General features: G+C 45.5%; 1 protein-coding gene across 1 annotated transcript in view; it reads right to left on the bottom strand.

Annotated features, from left to right (window-relative positions):
* Nucleotides 1-12,195, bottom strand: part of LOC124795262 (glutamate receptor 1-like) — a 396,377-nt gene that overhangs the window by 124,710 nt on the left and 259,472 nt on the right. The gene's annotated exons all lie outside the window — the stretch shown is intronic.

The raw sequence follows: 12,195 nt of genomic DNA, 5'->3' as shown, positions 1-12,195 counted from the left end.
GGTCCTTCACGGAAGTACCCGATACAGCGCGAAATTTCATTTAGCATTGCGATATGGCATTTTTCGGTCGTGACAATTCCTTCAGTTAGGCAGAATCGTGGAGTCAACGCTGTATACTCTTTACTATTTGTTCGTAATTCAAAGATCCAGCGGCTGTTTGCACAAAAAGAGGCAGTCTAGCGATCTGACATTACAATGCTTTAAAACGAATGGGAGCGACAGAAGAGAGGGATGAGAATTCTCAATTCGCGTATGTGACGGTTACTGCTTATTTCCCATTAAACGTCATTACATTACCACGCAGAAAGAATTTAAAGATTAAGTTGACAATTAAAGAGCAAAAAATTGGAACAATCGACTGGCAGGATTCGTTTTTCTGTACATGAAGAAGCACTCTGTGCTAAATTTCGCCGGGCGGTATTAGCCGAGCGGTCTGCGGCGCTGCAGTCATGGACTGTGCGGCTCATCCCGGCGGAGGTTCGAGTCCTCCCTCGGGCATGGATGTGTGTGTGTGTGTCTTTAGGATAATTTAGGTTAAGTAGTGTGTAAGCTTAGGGACTGATGACCTTAGTAGTTAAGTCCCATAAGATTTCACACACAATTGAACATTTTTCTGCTAAATTTCCAGGTGGGGGGACGTGAGCAAATTGATGGAACGTACAGTGAAAGTTCTTAAGTCCCACGCTTTATCCCACTGTCAGTTGCAAAAATTTTAAATGCAACTTCACGAAGAGTATGGCGACTTCAAATATTACTGGAAAGTATGTTGGTTACGTCAAAGGGCATGCAAGGAACAATTTTTCACTTTAAAACTAGCTATTGTTGAATTTACGAAGGAAAAAAAGAGAGGAGTAACGAAAATTAGAACGTCCGGAGTGGATTTGCAGACTTCACACTTAAGTGGACATAACTCCAAGCTGCTCACTGTAAGACATTGCAAAGTAAATTCTTTCTGATTTGATGGAGAAGCGTTTAAGAAGAAAATCTTGTTGTAGAAGCTCACTGGCGTTAAAAGAATGTGAAGTCTGAAGAATTTATTGTGGTCTTATAAGAATTACTTGGATAGTTTTATAAAGGTTCTGAGGTCACTTTCAATCTTATATTTGTTTTAGAGCAGTTTTTCAGACCACTTAGTTGAAAGCATCTCTGTGCATGTGTAGAAGCCAATAAGGAAAATGGGTGCATGCACGTAAGAACGCATGTAGCGAGAGGTAACATAAGAAAATAATCATGAACAGTGGCAGAGAAGGTTGGGTAGCATCTTTACAAGTAATATTACAGTTCTTGCAAGTAATCTTACAACCCAGCAAGAGAATGTATGCTGGTAGCTGGGTAACGAGCAAGGGTGAACCAATGGTGTTGCGAAAGATGCGAGCCGGGTCCTGAATGATGTAAACGTTGTATTAAGTGATGAGAACATAAGAAAGAGACGTATTAGGAAGGAAAGGGAAGTTTTCTTATGTTTAAATCTAGGCAGCTCAGAACTAATTTGCACGAATGCTAGCTCTACAGGTCCACTGATAAACACTGTAGCCGGCCGCGGTGGCCGTGCGGTTCTAGGCCCTCCAGTCCGGAGCCGCGCTGCTGCTACGGTCGCAGGTTCGAATCCTGCCTCGGGCATGGGTGTGTGTGATGTCCTTAGGTTAGTTAGGTTTAAGTAGTTCTAAGTTCTAGGTGACTGATGACCACAGCAGTTGAGTCCCATAGTACTCAGTGCCATTTGAACCATTTGATAAACACTGTCACAGGTTGTTCAGGGATACATTACGGGTACTTGTGACGGACGGTGTCCCGTGGCGCGTCACAGAGTTATTGCATTTCGGTTGGTTTCTTGCCCCAATTAGCTTTGTATCTGTCTCACACTGAAAATAGTGTACATATGTCGACGGTATGCATGATGTGTCTTGTTTCCATTCCCTCACAATATACAGTATTCTGCTGGCAACAGTAACGTCCTTCTTACCACACTGCCCTGAAGTTTTCGTTCAGTACTACTCGATTCTGGGTAAAATATTGTTTTCTGGTAATGTTCGCCCTGCGTTAACAGTGACGCACAGAAGTATTACGAATAGATCTACTGATGAAGAGTCAGACGGTATGCAACTCGTGCACTGTTTCACTGGATGCAGTGGAAGAGCGGCACAACTACGCTTTGCTGAGGTATATGAAATGAATTCGCAGTTGCGAATACAAATGACCATCAGCTGTATAGGGGATTGGCGACAGTGAAAATTTTGTGCCGGACCGGAACACGAAACAGGGTTGTACTCTTACACACATTATGAAATTCCTGCACAGGAGTGGACGTTTTAATTGAAAGTCGCTACTTGGTTTTGGCGGATAAATACGATACTGCAGTGCCCGTGTTGTTAAGAAGAATGACGCAATGTTCCTTTGGACATGCATCCTTGCATCGCTTTTCTCCCATGTAGAGCTAGAAGGGGCATTCAAATGAAACACGGTCACTAGTGTAAAGTAACGGTAAAAATTTTATTAACTCAAGAATGTACTTATACACAGTACACGTACTCAGACTGTTCGCAGATTTATCCCGTTGTGACACTAGCCAGTCGATTCCATCCTTGAAGAAGCTAGTAGGCTGCTGTCGGATCCTGGCCTGGACCCAGTCACACATTTCGTCATCCGTTGCCAATCGATGACCGCGAATAGCTTCTTTTAGAGGTCCAACACATGAAAGTCCTACGGTGAAAGGTCCTGACTGTGCGGCGGATGTTCAAGTGTTCCCCACCGAAACTGCTGCAATGTCGTCTTCACCGCATTGGCCGTGTGTGGGCGGGCATTATCATGCAGGAGGATAACGGCGCTGGACAACATGCCTCGGCGTTTCGACTTGATGGCTCGTTTAAGGTCCTGTAAAGTGGCTTGATAACGCTGGGAATTGTTGGTGGTTCCCCGTTCCAGGAACTCGACAAGCAGCCGGGCCTTGTGGTAAAAAAAGAACGACATCATGACCTTACCAGAACTGGAGTGCACGGCCTTTGATTTCTTTGGAGGTAGTGAAATCGCACGTTTCCACTGCTTGCTCTGACCCTTGCTTTCTGGTTCAAATTGGTGACACCATGTTTCGTCACCTCTGACAATACGCCATATTCCTCCCCATTATAACGTTGCAGACGACTCAAAGACAGCGCCATCCGAGTATTGCGCTATTCGGCAGTCAGTTGCTAGGGAACCCACTGCGCACAGATTTTCGAAAATTCAAGTGTTGATGCATTATGGTGTGGCGGTGCCCACGATAATACCCAGTAACCGATTGATCTATTCCACGGTGACTCTGCGGTTGTCCAAGACTAAAGTATTGACTTCCGCAACTATTTCCGGTGTGATGACACGATGAACCTGTCCAGAACGAGCGTCGTCTTCCAGTGACTCGCGTCCCTCAAGGAAGCGTTTGCGCCATTCCACAACACTTGAACGACTCACACTGTACTCACCGTACACAGCCTTCATCCGCCGATACATTTCACAGCCTCCAACTCCCTCCGCCGCCAAAAATCGAATCACTCCTCGTTGTTCCTGCTTACACGCCTGCACGTTAGGTAGTGGACGATAACTTATGTGACCGCCTTCTCTTCGGCGTGAAACAGCACTGGCGCTATGTAACATGAAACGGTTCGCACGCGTCAGTCTCTCTACCAATAGATGGCGCCACCATACCCGCTGTTACGTGGTGCCACCTTACGTGTAAGGCAAAGGTAGACGCCTTGACCACGTTTCATTTGAATGGACCTCATACATAATGTGTGTACGTGTACAGGTTGTGACGCAAGAACGACGACGTAAGGAAGTCTGGGTCTGGCCGTGGGTTGTGCACGGATATCCAAAGCGATTCAGGCGACCGCTCCCATGAAGCGGGAAATCTGGGTTCGTGTCCCTGTGCGGCACAAATTTTCACTGTCGTCGTTGCCTCATACAACTGATGGTTGTTCGTATTCTCAACTGCGAACACATTTCATGTATTTTATAACGACTGCGATCACCGCAGCTCCTGTTTCTTTCCGAAATGCATGCAAGTCCGAAGGAACATTGCATTGTTGTTCTCAACAAGACACTGCTCAAAACTGGTTCAAATGGCTCTGAGCACTATGGGACTCAACTGCTGTGGTCATCAGTCCCCTAGAACTTAGAACTAATTAAACCTAACTAACCTAAGGACATCACACACAACCATGCCCGATGCAGGATTCGAACCTGCGATCGTAGCAGCAGCGCGGCTCCGGACTGGAGCGCCTAGAACCGCACGACCACCGCGGCCGGCAACAAGACACTGCAAATCGTGCTATGATGACGTGTTCCTGCGACGGCAACCACCTCACTGTACTTTTGTATATGCCTGGCAATTTTTGCATTACTTTGTGTTGTGTCTTGCACGTTTTGGTTATTGCATGTTACAGGCTTGTACACTGCCCTCAAGGTACTTTCGCGGAAACAAGGCTGACTGCGGTAACAAACACAATAAATGCTAATTGCATTATTAGCCTGTAACAAGTCTCCCGAGATCGTGGGTCCCTTACACCAAAATACTCAGAAAGTAACCCTGAAAAACTCTGAAATTTTGACGTGGAGTTCTGGTACATTCTGTATAAAATGGTTACGAAGCCACTTAGGTTATCGTTTTGACTATGTAGCCGATTGATTGTGGGTCAAAGCGAACAACAGAACTGACGTTACAGATATGTTTGACTTATGGTGTGTTTACATGGGCCATATTTTATGTGAATGTGTGGCTGCAATTATGTTGTCTTCCAACATTACTACAACGTGGCTTCAGTACACGGTAAAGTTGCAGGACGACCGGGCAATACTGCTGAGAGTTCAGGCAGTTGCAGGTAGCTGCCGAGGTATTGCCGTGGCGTTGCCGTATTGCAGGGCATATCTATCTCTGTCCTTGTGTCCAAACGTTTTCCCCTCACTCTCAGCTGTGCTTCCTCTTCCTCACGCCGACAACACTGCAGTTCCACGTCAAGTAATCGAGCTGTAAAACAATATTGTTTCGCTTCAGTTCGGAAGTTGTAAGTAGAAGACTGTGTATGTTTGTTCGTTACTGGAATGTGAAAGGGGACAAACTAGACAACCATGAATTCCATAAACGCGGTGTGTGTACATCTACGACCAGAGTCTTTGAACACAGAAAATAACACAAAAAAATGTGAAATTGGTCATTCTTGCTGCTATCCTCGAAGTAGAAGCTGTACAGCAGCGAGTCATAATTTTATTCTTCATAGTTTCTTAAGGCTTCTAAAATTTTTTATAGAGCTTTATCACATGTGTTTCCTTCTTTATGGGTAGCAACATCGCAACTGTCATTCTTTTTAGGGTTCCATGCCTCAATCTGTAAAATAGAACTCTTGTATGATCACTCTGTTGTGCGTCTGTCTGTCTGTCCGACTGTTAAAAGCCACCTTTCTCAGGAACGGATAGACCTATCAAGTTCAGATTTACGTCGCATATTGAGGACCTTGATTCGTTGGAAGTGCATACGTTTTACGCCGCTAAGTCACTTCAGTTAAAAGACACGGCCATTTATGTCACATATTTTGATACTCGAAAACATTCTCAACAAAACCTTTAGGGCGCTTCCCTGTGACATAGATTTATGAAATTTGGCAAGAGGCTAGGTTTCGCAGTACAAGTAAAGGAAAAAAATCAGAAAATTGTTAAGTAGTAATTTTATAACACAGAAAAAGGTTTTGTCATTTTTTTATCCATCTGTCTGTTTATCTGTCGGGCTGTTAAGACCATTTGTCTTGGGAACAGTTTGGCGTATCAAGTTCAAATTTATGTCACTTACTAAAATATCTAGTCCCTTGGTGGTGTAAAAATGGTAAGTTTGTAAGCTAGTGCAATCAAAAGATACGGCCAATTATTTCACATATTTTCATACTCGAAAACTAACCCATCAAAGCCTACAGTGTCCTTTCCGTTGACGTTGAATCATTAAATTTGGTAAGAAGTAAGGTTTCACAATACAAGAAAAGGAAAAAAAATCAGAAAATTGTTAACTAGAAATAACATAACACGAAAAAATTTTTTGTCATTTTTTTGTCCGTCTGTCTGTTTGTTTGTTGTTAAGCCCCATTTTTCTCAGTAATCGGTAGACGTATCAGATTCAGATTTATGTCAGATACTGCGGTCTATTCACTGTGTACAAAGTTTAAGCATCTACGTCAATGCAATCGAAAGATACGGCCAGTTACGCCACATATTTTGATACTCACGAAGTTACTCACCAAAACTTAAAATGGTATGGTTGATCTAGAATCATGAATGTTGGCGAGAAGAAAAGGATCGACAGTGCAAGTAAGGGGAACATTATCCAAAAATTGTTAATTTGTAATTATACACTCCTGGAAATGGAAAAAAGAACACATTGACACCGGTGTGTCAGACCCACCATACTTGCTCCGGACACTGCGAGAGGGCTGTACAAGCAATGATCACACGCACGGCACAGCGGACACACCAGGAACCGCGGTGTTGGCCGTCGAATGGCGCTAGCTGCGCAGCATTTGTGCACCGCCGCCGTCAGTGTCAGCCAGTTTGCCGTGGCATACGGAGCTCCATCGCAGTCTTTAACACTGGTAGCATGCCGCGACAGCGTGGACGTGAACCGTATGTGCAGTTGACGGACTTTGAGCGAGGGCGTATAGTGGGCATGCGGGAGGCCGGGTGGACGTACCGCCGAATTGCTCAACACGTGGGGCGTGAGGTCTCCACAGTACATCGATGTTGTCGCCAGTGGTCGGCGGAAGGTGCACGTGCCCATCGACCTGGGACCGGACCGCAGCGACGCACGGATGCACGCCAAGACCGTAGGATCCTACGCAGTGCCGTAGGGGACCTCACCGCCACTTCCCAGCAAATTAGGGACACTGTTGCTCCTGGGGTATCGGCGAGGACCATTCGCAACCGTCTCCATGAAGCTGGGCTACGGTCCCGCACACCGTTAGGCCGTCTTCCGCTCACGCCCCAACATCGTGCAGCCCGCCTCCAGTGGTGTCGCGACAGGCGTGAATGGAGGGACGAATGGAGACGTGTCGTCTTCAGCGATGAGAGTCGCTTCTGCCTTGGTGCCAATGATGGTCGTATGCGTGTTTGGCGCCGTGCAGGTGAGCGCCACAATCAGGACTGCATACGACCGAGGCACACAGGGCCAACACCCGGCATCATGGTGTGGGGAGCGATCTCCTACACTGGCCGTACACCACTGGTGATCGTCGAGGGGACACTGAATAGTGCACGGTACATCCAAACCGTCATCGAACCCATCGTTCTACCATTCCTAGACCGGCAAGGGAACTTGCTGTTCCAACAGGACAATGCACGTCCGCATGTATCCCGTGCCACCCAACGTGCTCTAGAAGGTGTAAGTCAACTATCCTGGCCAGCAAGATCTCCGGATCTGTCCCCCATTGAGCATGTTTGGGACTGGATGAAGCGTCGTCTCACGCGGTCTGCACGTCCAGCACGAACGCTGGTCTAACTGAGGCGCCAGGTGGAAATGGCATGGCAAGCCGTTCCACAGGACTACATCCAGCATCTCTACGATCGTCTCCATGGAAGAATAGCAGCCTGCATTGCTGCGAAAGGTGGATATACACTGTACTAGTGCCGACATTGTGCATGCTCTGTTGCCTGTGTCTATGTGCCTGTGGTTCTGTCAGTGTGATCATGTGATGTATCTGACCCCAGGAATGTGTCAATGAAGTTTCCCCTTCCTGGGACAATGAATTCACGGTGTTCTTTTTTCAATTTCCAGGAGTGTATGATACGGAAACAATATCTATTCGTGATTTGTTGTCCGTCCGACTGTCTGTCCGTGTGCCAACATCCCTTTTCACAGGAGTAGGTAGACGTATGAAGCTGTAATTTGTCATGCACTAAGATCTACGGCATTCGCGCTGTAAATTTCTACGTCAACGCAATAAAGGATACGGCTATTTATGTCAAATATTTTGATACCTTGCCAGTATCGATACCGAAGACTGGGAAAAACCGTCATAATTATCGATTTACGGGTTGTATGAACTATCTACGTACATAATTAATTTTGTAATAAAATGAAACACCTGCAGCCATCCTTCAGATGTTATTTATTATATAGCAACGACTTTCGGTGACTCACAATCAGTACTCCATCTTCAGGCATTAAGTGACGCCGAGGGGGTGAACTCCAATCGTATAGACGATCCCATCAGTGTTGAAAAGACATAAAAATGTTAATGCTACGTGATGTGATGTTTTCCCGGTGTTTTTGTAGCTTTTAGAATTTTCGGATCCCCGGCCGGGTCACGTCATTCGTTCTCCACGATATTTCCACCAACAGGCGTGTTGCGTCCTTCCGGTGGCTCCTGATGAGCTGTGCTGTAGTCGGAGTCAGCCGTTACAACCCCTCCCTCCACCCCCCGCCCGCCCCGCCCATCACACCGATCTAGTCCCTACCTGTGCATGCATCGTTGCGTGTGGCGGCCTTGGTGGGAGCGGCGAACTGTGGTATAGTGGATTTTCTGGAGACATTGCAGTGATTTGTGTTCCTGTTTTGCTTCCTGATGTTGTCTAGGTACAACCAGTTTAAAAGCACGCCTAATGTTCTTAATGCTGTAACAATTGCTTAGGAATGTTGTCTCCAAATGTTTCAGTTCAGCTGTAACGCAGTCTTGGCCTCACAATCTTGGAGCGACACAATGTCAAATGTGTTTTCCGTCCATCCCCTAAGGAGTTGATACTACCAGGTTCAGTAAACCATGACTTAGCCCTTCGCAAACCGAGTTCTACCGAATACTCTTCCAATGCGGGAAGATACACTTTAGGGAAACTGTGTAGACTGTAAAAGAGAGATTCCGTGAACATAGACTCCACACTGTATTACGCAAGACAACCGAATCGCACACTTGACTCGCATTCGGGAGGACGACGGTTCAATCCCGTCTCCGGCCATCCTGATTTAGGTTTTCCGTGATTTCCCTAAATCGTTTCAGGCAAATGCCGGGATGGTTCCTTTGAAAGGGCACGGCCGATTTCCTTCCCAATCCTTTCCTAACCAGAGCTTGCGCTCCGTCTCTAATGACCTCGTTGTCGACGGGACGTTAAACACTAACCACCACCACCACCACCACAACCGAATCAGCCTGCCATAACATAGATTACAACAAAACTAAGACAATTAGGCAGTATTCTACCTTATGGGATTGTTTGATTAAAGACATCAAGTACAGTGGATCCAGGACGGTCTAATTAAATAAGTTAGTGGCCTACAACTGAGTCAGGGGTGGAACCTGCACAGAGCTCATAAAGAGCAAAGCGTTCTGGTGCACTGAAGTCCGTACTCGGCGGCGATCGCTCGGACACAAAATACGACAGTTGGCAGCCGGACGTCTCAAACACCCCTCCCCAATCGCCACCACCTGCACGGACAGCGACAGGAGCGGAGGAATGGAGGAGATAACGGCCAGTTAACACGGGACACCGATCCCAGAAGAGCAGCAGACGTCGGGACGCTCCTGAAGACGGTAACGTGTCTGGAAACATCCCCCGGCTGTGGCTGAGTCATGTCTCCGCAATATCCTTTCTTCCAGTAGTGCTTGTCCGGCAAGTTTCGCAGGAGGACTTCTGTGAAGTTTGGAAGGTAGAAGACGAGGTACTGGCGGAAGCAAAATTGTGAAGACGGGTCGTGAGTCGTGCTTGGGTAGCCCAGTTGGTAGAGCACTTGCCTGCGAAAGGCAAAGGTCTCGAGTTCGAATCTCGGTCCGGCACACAGTTTTAATCTGCCAGGAAGTTTGGTAACGAGTCTATTTGCAGAAATGTCGTGGGTGACTAACGATGTGTCCTCAGTAGAGAGAATTCTATAATTAACAGCTATGGTACATTTGAGCCTAATACCGAAATGCACGAGGCGGATCTCGAGCCCGCCATTCCCGCTTGCGAGGCAGCGACGCTACTCCGAGACTATGGAAGCCGGCCTCCACCACACGGCAGTTGATTACTGCGCGTTAGTGCCTCGGGCCCAGCCACGACGCCACGTTCGACATTAACTGTAGTGTGCTGCTGAGTTACGGCCGCAGTAAGGCAGACGGCGAAGACAGCGCAGTGGTGGCTGCGTAACTCTGCGACGGCAGGTACAGGCCTGGAATGTCCTTGCAGTCCGCGGTACTAAACCAGCCGACAAGAGGACACCGAGGGGGCGAGACTGCGGCAGCGGTTCCCGTCTCCTCTGCCCCACGGGGTGTAAATCGTGATGGCGCGATTCAGACCGAAATTCCCGAGTGAATCTATGTTGCAAAACAGCACAGACTGCAGATGCCAATTTGTTTCGTTAATCACCGCCCTTAACAAAATGCTCGGAAATTATCAGATTCTTATTTAATACTTGAGGGAATTATATGCAGCATGTGACGGCGAAAATTTAAATAAAAGTTCCTTGGAGAAGAGAGGATTTTATGCAATAAAATTGGTTCAATGCAATTTTAACCTTAAATTACAGATTTTAATTGGTATGTCTTTGCCGTTGCCGCCAAACTGGACAATCAGCGGCACGTGCTCTTGATTATCATTATGGTAAACGTTGTTGTTAACAATGGCTGAATTCTTTATTACCTAACTCTAGCGGTTTGCTAACACTGGTACATTTGTCGTAAATGTAACGAATCTTTAGTATTGGTGTACCTGTTTTCTAATAATCGGCCTATTTCTTCCGTCTTAGTGTGGCATCATAGGAGAAACACCAAGCAATGTTAGTTTATGTCACACTGGCCCTATTCGGTGCAAATATCGTCTTTTGCTACTGAAATTAGCTGGTACTGAGTTTGACACTAAGATGCTGGGTGATTTGCTTGAAGAAGTTAATAAAGGCAAAGACGATCGAGAATTTATTGAAGAGGAAAATTTTATTGATGAAGATGCTGTGTTTACGGATGACTGATGTAGAACAGGTTTTGAAGCGCCAAATGGGGAAAACGAGGAAACGGAAGAAGAACGCCTAGGTAACCGTACATGACAGCGGAAGACTCTCTATACATTTGTAATTAGTGCGTAACATAAATTATGACTTCTTTTCCGATAAGGTTTTGAGCAGTGAAAATGTCATTTAGGGTATAAAATAGAACATTTTCTACTTGTTCTTGTGCATTGAAACACTACAAAAAAGTCGCACAGTCGCAAATAACATATGCGTATAACTGTATTTAAAACAACCAACACTGTAGCAATAGACAGATTACTCAAAACAGAAAGAAGTATAGTCAGAACATGTATCAATAAATAGTACGAAAAAGACGGAGTGTGGAGAATAGCTTCAAATGAAACAGTCTGTAAGGAAATTGAACCATGGACAAGTACAATGAAAGACAAACGGATCTCTTTCTTAGGACAATAGAAAACAGAATTAGCAGGAGAATAATTGAGAAGTTATGGAATAGTACGAGCGGTATTAGATGGATAGCAGAGATCATGGAGGACATGATAAAATAACATATTACGACGGAGGATTTGAAAGGCAAGACAGACGCGCCCAAGATGCTTCAGGACAAAAATATCACACTACCAAGAAACAGAGACTGGGAAGGGTGATTCAGGATGAGGAGAGAAGGGCACGATCGGAAAGAATGAAAAAGTATTGGGGCAACGAAAAACAGAAGAACCTAACTGATAATATTGACTAAAGTGGTCCAATGTAGACCATAAAATAGAATGAATAAATAAAAAATACGGTTAAATTTCGTAGAAAGTTTACAACAGGAATTAAATTCCAGGGGGAAGATATGAACGTTTTGAAGTTTACCGATCACATTCTGTTCCATTAGAGACGACAAAGGACTTCTAATATCAGTAAAACAAAATGGTTAGTGTCTTGATAAAGGTTATTAGGCGAACATCAAGCAAATTAAATCAAGGATGATGGAATGTAGTCGAATAAAATCAGGTGACGATGAGAGAGTTTGATTACGAAATGAGGAACTGAAGGTATTTGGGCAGCAAAATAACTGATGATGGGATAAGTAGAGAGGACAGGAAACGTGGACTTGGGATAGGAAGAAAATATTTTCTGAAAAAGAAGAAAAGAATGTTGGTGCGGAACATGATTTTAATTGTTAGAAAAACTTTTCTGAAGGTATTTGTCGGGAGTGGAGCCCTGGTCGGAAGTGAAACATGGAGAATGAAAAGCCCATACAAGAATAA

This window comes from Schistocerca piceifrons, chromosome 4 (genome assembly GCF_021461385.2).
Source record: "Schistocerca piceifrons isolate TAMUIC-IGC-003096 chromosome 4, iqSchPice1.1, whole genome shotgun sequence".
NCBI classification, from domain to species: Eukaryota; Metazoa; Arthropoda; class Insecta; order Orthoptera; family Acrididae; genus Schistocerca; species Schistocerca piceifrons.
This window is presented reverse-complemented; position numbering and strand designations above follow the sequence as displayed.